The sequence below is a fragment of the Bos indicus x Bos taurus genome, chromosome 10 (assembly GCF_003369695.1).
Source record: "Bos indicus x Bos taurus breed Angus x Brahman F1 hybrid chromosome 10, Bos_hybrid_MaternalHap_v2.0, whole genome shotgun sequence".
Lineage (NCBI taxonomy): Eukaryota > Metazoa > Chordata > Mammalia > Artiodactyla > Bovidae > Bos > Bos indicus x Bos taurus.
Window position 1 is genome coordinate 58,839,215 of NC_040085.1, and position 8,293 is coordinate 58,847,507.

An 8,293-nucleotide genomic window follows, 5' to 3' on the forward strand; every position below is an offset into this window, starting at 1 on the left:
AGTTCCTTTCAGAATAATTCCTTATTGTCTTGATTTTTTAACCATTAAAAAAAAAAATGTGAGGGAGAAGAAACAAAAAGAATCAACTGGAGAGATTTCCAAGAGAAGATTTCTTAGACGACTCTGGAGGCTGGCTTTGTCTTGTCCGGTTTTAACTCACCCCTAAGCTAGCAGACAAGCCTTGCACGGAACATGCAGGCGGCTGCAGAATCACGGGAATAATAATTAAATCATAATCTGTGTGCCAGACGCTGTACAAGAATCTTTTCGACATTTTCGCAAGTTTTTTAGGCTCAGAGATGCTCTAGTCATATAGGCAGTAAGTGGTGGAGATGCAATCAGAGCCCAGTTCTGTCTGACAATATCACTGTTGTTTCTGCACCCCACTCTTAGCAACTGAAATTAAGACAAGAGTGCAAGCTCAGTTATTTAAAAAGTTATTTTAAAAAAATTATTTTAAAACTGTTTGAAGTTCAAGCTATATATAAGTTAATGTAAAATCAAAAACAGTGTTCTGTGAAGGGCCAGATCCAGCTCTGTTACCTGGTTTTAGTTCTAGTCATGGACTTTGCATTCAAACTGACCTGAGTTCAGGTCAGTTGGCCACCCCTGCCACACTTTATTAGCTGACTGACTTCAAGGAAACTGCTTAGGCTTTATGGCTCTTATAAAATGGGGACAAACCTAGCTCAGCAGGGAATTGGAAAAAATGGTAGACTGTATGCCAAGAATATAGCATTCTGTTTTGCCTGAGGTAGGCGTTCAATCAATAGTAATTGTTATTTGCAAATAATTGTTTTATATATGGCAGAACATAAATATAACTTCTAACCCAGTTACTACCACCTAATTCTTCCTGTGTAATCCAAGTTGTAACTGGAGATGTGTGTTGATTACTTCAAAGAAAATTAAAACTTTTTTGTAGTTTGTATTCACAACAAACTATGGAAAATTCTTAAAGAGATGGGAATACCAGACCACCTGACCTGCCTCCTGAGAAATCTGCATGCATGTCAAGAAGCAAGTTAGAACTGGACATGCAACAACAGACTGGTTCCAAATCAGGAAAGGAGTACATCAAGGCTGTATATTGTCACCCTGCCTACTTAACTGACACAGTACATCAAGCAAAATGCCAGGCTGGATGAAGCACAAGTGGGAATCAAGATTGCCAGCAGAAATATCAATAACCTCAGATATGCAGATGACACCACCCCTATGGCAGAAAGTAAAGAACTAAAGAGCCTCTTGATGAAAGTGAAAGAGGACAGTAAAAAAGTTGGCTTAAAACTCAACATTCAGAAAAAGAAGCTCATGCCAGCCATCCAGTCCCATCACTTCATGGCAAATAGATGGGGAAACAATCGAAACAGTGAGACTTTCTTTTTTTTTTGGTTCCAAAATCATTGCAGCTGGTGACTGCAGCCATGAAATTAAAAGACACTTGCTCCTTGGAAGAAAAGCTATGACCAACCTAGACAGCACATTAAAAAGCAGAGACATTGCTTTACCAACAAAGGTCCATCTAGTCAAAGCTATGGTTTTTCCAGTAGTAATGTATGGATCTGAGAGTTGGACTATGAAGAAAGCTGGACGCTAAAAATTTATGCTTTTGAACTGTGGTGTTGGAGAAGACTCTTGAGAGTCCCTTGGACTGCAAGGAGATCCAACCAGTCCATCTGAAAAGAAATCAGTCCTGAATATTAATTGGAAGGACTGACGCCGGAGCTGAAACTCTAGTACTCTGGCCATCTGATGAGAATAACTGACTCCTTTGAAAAGACCCTGATGCTAGGAAAGATTGAAGGCAGGAGGAGAAGGGGACGACAGAGGATGGGATGGTTGGATGGCCTCACTGACTTGATGGACATGAGTTTGAACAAGCTCCGGGAATTGGTGATGAACAGGGAAGCCTGGTGTGCTGCAGTCCATGGGGTCACAAAGAGTCAGACACTGAACAATTTGTATTGAACAGAATCAAAGAAGCCTTTTAATGCTCCTTCTGCAGAATTTCTAAAGCTTGTCAGAAGGTTCTAAGAAAAAGTCTCATTTTAATTAAAGATAAATTGTTTATAGGATGAAAGGAGGAGAAAAAGGAAATCTTATAGGAATCCATCATGGCCCACAAGTTAAAAATAAAATGTGTAGCCCTTGGGAATTCCCTGGTGGCTCAGAGATTAAGACTCTGAGATTCCACTGCTGGGAACCTGGGTTTGATCCTTGGTGGGGGAACTAGGATCCCACAAGCCAAATTAAACTCAGAGCCCTGCTTTGCCAAAGTCGTTGCTTTTCAAAATGCAGTTTTGTGTAATAGTAGCCTAGGCACTATTCTGGGAATGGGGCATGGTAAATCACGTTTCTTCCAATTTACTTTCCATGGGTAAGTAATTTCCATGTAATTCTTACATGATTTGGTGCCAAAGACAGGTGATTAATTCTGACTAAGGGGCTCTGAAAAATCTTACCAAAGGTGAGGATATTTATTTGAATATAAACAAACCAACTGTAAAAAGACATTTTGGGAGCAATTAGAGAAACTTAAATACAGACCAGAGATGAAATATTAAAGGAGTATTGTTGATTTTCTCAGGTGTGATAATGGTATTATGGGCTTTTTTTAAAAGCACATTTTTAAAGAGATTAAGAAATATGATGTATGGGATTTACCGTAAAATACTTCAGTTAGAAAACAAATGAAGCAAATTTAGCAAAATACTATTTAATCTAGCTTATAGATATGTGGGAGTTTGTCATATTACTAAATGTTTGGAAATGTTTAGATTAAAATGTTTTAAAAATGTATAAATTGTATATAGTATTAAAAAATAAAATTCAACGGAGTCAATTTTAAGACCTAATTGACTTTATTCAATAGTTGATGAACTAGAAAGGTGTTCCAAGGGGTAGTACAAACAGAAAGCTTTTATAAAGACAGAAAGGTGGGGCAAGAAGGTATTAGCTGTAACCCAGACTTGCAGGGGCATGAAACCACAGCTACTTGGTTCCCACTCTAGGAATCTAACTTAGATTTTAGTCAGCCCAGCTTGGGCTTTGTAAGAAAAATCAAATATTTTTTCATTGAACATCTTCATTATTCCTTCATGCCCATCCTTCAGTGGCTGACTGTTACCAGGGTTAGCAAATACGGATTTGCTAAATTTCATACGGTCTGTTGTTGCTCAGTTGCACCGTCGTGTCCGACTCTGCAACTCCACGGACTACAGCAGGCCAGGCTTCCCTGTTCTTCACCATCTCCAGGAGGTTGCTCAAACTCATGTCTGCTGAGTCAATGAAGCCATCCAACTATCTCATCCTTTTTTGCCCCCTTCTCCTCTGCCCTCGATCTTTCCCAGCACCAAGGTCTTTTCTAATGAGTCAGCTCTCTGAATCAGGTGGCCACAAGATTGGAGTTTTAGCTTCAGTATCAGTCCTTCCAATGAATATTCAGGATTGATTTCCTTTAGGATTGACTGGTTTGATCTCCTTACTGTCCAAGGGACTCTCAAGTGTCTTCTCCAGCACCACAACTCAAAAGCATCAGTTCTTTGGTGCTCAGCCTTCTTTATGGTCCAACTCTCACATCCGTACATATTGTTTAATGCTGTAATGTGGCTCAGAAAGGAGTTTGAGTTTAATGTAATGCCGTTCAAGAAATAGAGGGGAAAAATAGAATGGGAAAGACTAGAGATCTCTTCAAGAAAATTAGATACCAAGGGAACATTTCATGCAAAGCAATAAAGGACAGAAATGGTATGGACCTAAAAGAAGCAGAAGATATTAAGAAGAGGTGGCAAGAATACACAGAGGAACTATACAAAAAAGATCTTTACAACCCAGACAATCACCATAGTGTGATCCCTCACCTAGAGCCAGACATCCTGGAATGCGAAGTGGGCCTTAGGAAGCATCACTAAAAACAAAGCTAGTGGAGGTGATGGAATTCCAGTTGAACTCTATTTCAAGTCCTAAAAGATGATGCTGTGAAAATGCTGCACTCAAATATGCCAGCAAATTTGGAAACTCAGCAGTGGCCACAGGACTGGGAAAGGTCAGTTTTCATTTCAATCCCAAAGAAAGGCAATGCCAAAGAATGCTTAAACTACTGCACAGTTGCACTCATCTCACACACTAGTAAAGTAATGCTCAAATTCTCCAAGCCAGGCTTCAACAGTCCATGAACTGTGAAATTCCAAATGTTCAAGCTGGATTTTGAAAAGGTAGAGGAACCAGAGATCAAATTGCCAACATGCCGTTGGATCATTGAAAAAGCAAGAGAGTTCCAGAAAAACTTCTGCTTTATTGACTATGCCAAAGACTGTGACTATGTGGACCACAACAAACTCTATAAAATTCTTAAAGAGATGGGAATACCAGACCACCTGACCTGCCTCTTGAGAAATCTGTATGCAGGTCAGGAATCAACAGTTAGAACTGGACATGGAACAACAGACTGGTTCCAAATAGGGAAAGGAATATGTCAAGGCTGTATATTGTCTCTGTGCTTATTTAACTTATATGCAGAATACATCATGAGAAACGCTGGGCTGGATGAAGCACAGCTGGAATAAAGATTGCCAGGAGAAATATCAATAACCTCAGATATGCAGATGACACCACCCTTATGGCAGAAAGTGAAGAACTAAAGAGCCTCTTGATGAAAGTGAAAGAGAGTGAAAAAGTTGGCTTAAAGCTCAACATTCAGAAAACTAAGATCATGGCATCTGGTCCCATCACTACATGGCAAATAGGTGGGGAAATGGTGGAAACAGACTTTATTTTGGGGGGCTCCAAAATCACTGCAGATGGTGAATGTAGTTATGAAATTAAAAGACACTTGCTTCTTGGAAGAAAAGTTATGACCAACCTCAGTTCAGTTGCTCAGTTGTGTCCGACTCTTTGCGACCCCATGAACCACAGCACGCCAGGCCTCCTGTCCATCACCAACTCCCGGAGTTCACCCAGACTCACGTCCATCGAGTCAGTGATGCCATCCAGCCATCTCATCCTCTGTCGTCCCCTTCTCCTCCTGCCCCCAATCCCTCCCAGCGTCAGTCTTTTCCAGTGAGTCAACTCTTCGCATGAGGTGGCCAAAGTACTGGAGTTTCAGCTTTAGCATCATTCCTTCCAAAGAAATCCCAGGGATGATCTCCTTCAGAATGGACTGGTTGGATCTTCTTGCAGTCCAAGGGACTCTCAAGAGTCTTCTGCAACACCACAGTTCAAAAGCATCAATTGTTCGGTGCTCAGCCTTCTTTACAGTCCAACTCTCACATCCATACGTGACCACAGGAAAAACCATAGCCTTGGCTAGATGGACCTTTGCTGGCAAAGTAATGTCTCTGCTTTTGAATATGCTATCTAGACATTACTTTGCCAACAAAGGTCCGTCTAGTCAAGGCTATGGTTTTTCCAAGAGTCATGTATAGATATGAGAGTTGGAATATAAAGAAAGCTGCCGAAGAATTGATGCTTTTGAACTGTGGTGTTGGAGAAGACTCTTGAGAGTCCCTTGGACTGCAAGGAGATCCAACCAGTCCATCCTAAAGGAAATCAGTCCTGAATATTCATTGGAAGGACTGATGCTGAAGCTGAAACTCCAATACTTTGATGCAAAGAACTGGTTCATTAGAAAAGACCCTGATGCTGGGAAAGATTGAAGGCAGGAGAAGGGGATGATAGAGGATGAGATGGTTGGATGGTATCACCGACTCAATGGACATGAGTTTGAGTAAATTCCAGGATTTGACCTTGGACAGGGAAGCCTGGCCTGCTGAAGTCCATGGGGTTGCAAAGAGTCAGACACGACTGAGTGATTGAACTAAACTGTTCACACTTCCCAGGTACTTAGAAGCATAAGTGTTTTCTCACCAATTAAGAACACAGCTTTTGGAAGTTTCCCAGAGCAAACCTTCAATCACACTGAAACTGAGTCAAAGAACACCTTAATCTGACTTCATCATTTACATCAGTGAGAGAAGAAACATGGATTTTATCTTCAAGAATTTTGAAGCTTCCAGAAATTCTCTTGAGAAGTTATAAAAAGACAATTTCAAAGCAAAACTCAAGCTTCTAACCAAAGTGTGTGTACCAAATTTCTAGGCTGACCACTGGAAACTTCCTCTAGGAAAAAACAAAAAGGGCCCGCAGCTAGAAGAGGTAAGGGGTTCAGGCTAAAGTGCCTTAGACCTAGAGATGGCAAAGGCCTAATAGCTGCCTTGTCCTATAAAATCAACAACTGACACAACATGAATGAAAATAATTAGAATTCTAATAAAGTTTCTAGGTATTTTCCCTACTACTCTAAAGCATGTCACTTTGTTAGAATAATTATAATTTTTTAAGTAATCTACTTTATCTATCCTAATATAGCAAAACAATGACATCAACATGTAATCAATGACAAATTAATAAATCACTTAACAGTTTTTTTCATGCTGAGTCTGAATTCTAGTGTACATTTTTACTTATGGCGCATTTTGATTTGGATGTTAAATTTCATCAGAAACCTTTGACCTTCATTTTGTTGTTCAGTTGTTAAGTCATGTCTGACTCTTTGCGACCCCATGGACTGCAGCACGCCAGGCTTCCCTGTCCCTGTCCTTCCCTGTCCTCCCTATCTCCCAGTTTGCTCAAACTCATGTCCATTGAGTCAGTGATGCCATCCAACCATCTCATCCTCTGTCACCCCCTTCTCCTCCTGCCTTCAATCTTTTCCAGCATCAGGACCTCTTCCAATGAGTCAGCTCTTTGCATCGGGTGGCCAAAGTATTGGAGCTTCAGCATCAGTCCTCCCAATGAATATTCAGTGTTGATTTCCTTTAGGACTGGTTTGATATTCTTGTATTTAAATTTTATAAAATTTATGGTTAAGAAAGTCAATTCATGTACTCAAGTTATTCCAAAGATACTTAAATGTTTCCCAATAACTGGATTGAGTGTGTGGTGTTTAGTTGCTAAGTCGTTTCTGACTCTTTTGTGACCGCCCCCACCCGCCACTGGACTGTAGCCCTACAGGCTCATCTGTCCATGGGATTCTCCAGGCAAGAATACTAGAGTGGGTTGCCATTTCCTCCTCCATGAATTACATTTTATACCTATAAATAAGATAGGCCTTTTTCTTAACTGCTCAATTGCTTAGTAATAATCAATTGTAATTATAGTAATAATCAAAAGTAATTGCTCCTTAATTGCTTAGTAATAATCCTGGCTCCAGTCAGAAATAGGAAACTTTTCCAACAACTGTTTCACATTTATGACTTTGTATAGTTCATGCACCATGCTCTGACTGTACATACACTTCTTTTGAAGTTCATCTGGTGCTTAATTCGCTGCATGATTTGTCTGAGGTCCCCGCTCCCAGCTGCCCTCTCCATGCCATGTCTGGCTCCTTCACTCACACTCTTCTCTGTATGACACCTTGTGGGTGAAGACGCAGTAAGATACTTAGCAGATATTGTCAGGTGAGAAAAAAACAAGAGCTACATAGTACCATGCCTTTTGGTTTTAAAAAGTCCCTTACACATCTGTATAAGGGACTAGAAAGTTAAATACCCAAGTGTCTTCTTCACGTTTATCTGTATTTTCTAGCATTATTACCTTTTTAATAAAGGAAAATAAAAGCTTACATATAATCTAGCTCCTTAAAAAATACTCAGAATTACAAAAGGAAAACTAACAGCTGTACTGTGGAGATGGGGACGATATCAGAAACAAGTGATCAAAACTGACATCACCAATAATGTGCAGATGTCACGTGCCTCCAGCTGTGATCTGAGGACGTGACAGCAGGTATACTGCTGCACGACACGAATCCACCGTGACGCCCGGCAGACAGACACACAGCAGCACTGACGGTTCCACACAGTAGTCTGTACTCTCCGAAAGTGTCAAGGGTGCTCAGAAGGCTGAGGGGCTATTTCAGATTAAGAGGCAGAGAGCCTAAAGAGACACGACAACTAAGTGGAATGTGTGATCCTAGACTACATCTTCTAATGGAAAAACAATCACTACTGGAACAACGGATGACATTCATTAATCAGTAGATTAAAATGTTATCGATGTTAAATTTCTTGAATGACATAACTGCATTGTAGTCATATAAGAAAATAACCTCATTTATACGAGATGTACAGTGGAGTATTAAAAGGATAAAGATGTGTGACGTGTAAAATCTACTTCTAAATAGTTCATAAAAAATACTGTGGAGGGGAGGAGAAAGAGGGAGAGAGAGGAGACAAGTGTGGCAAAATGGTAAAAACTGATGAATCTGGAGGAACTTCCAGTGGCCCAGTGG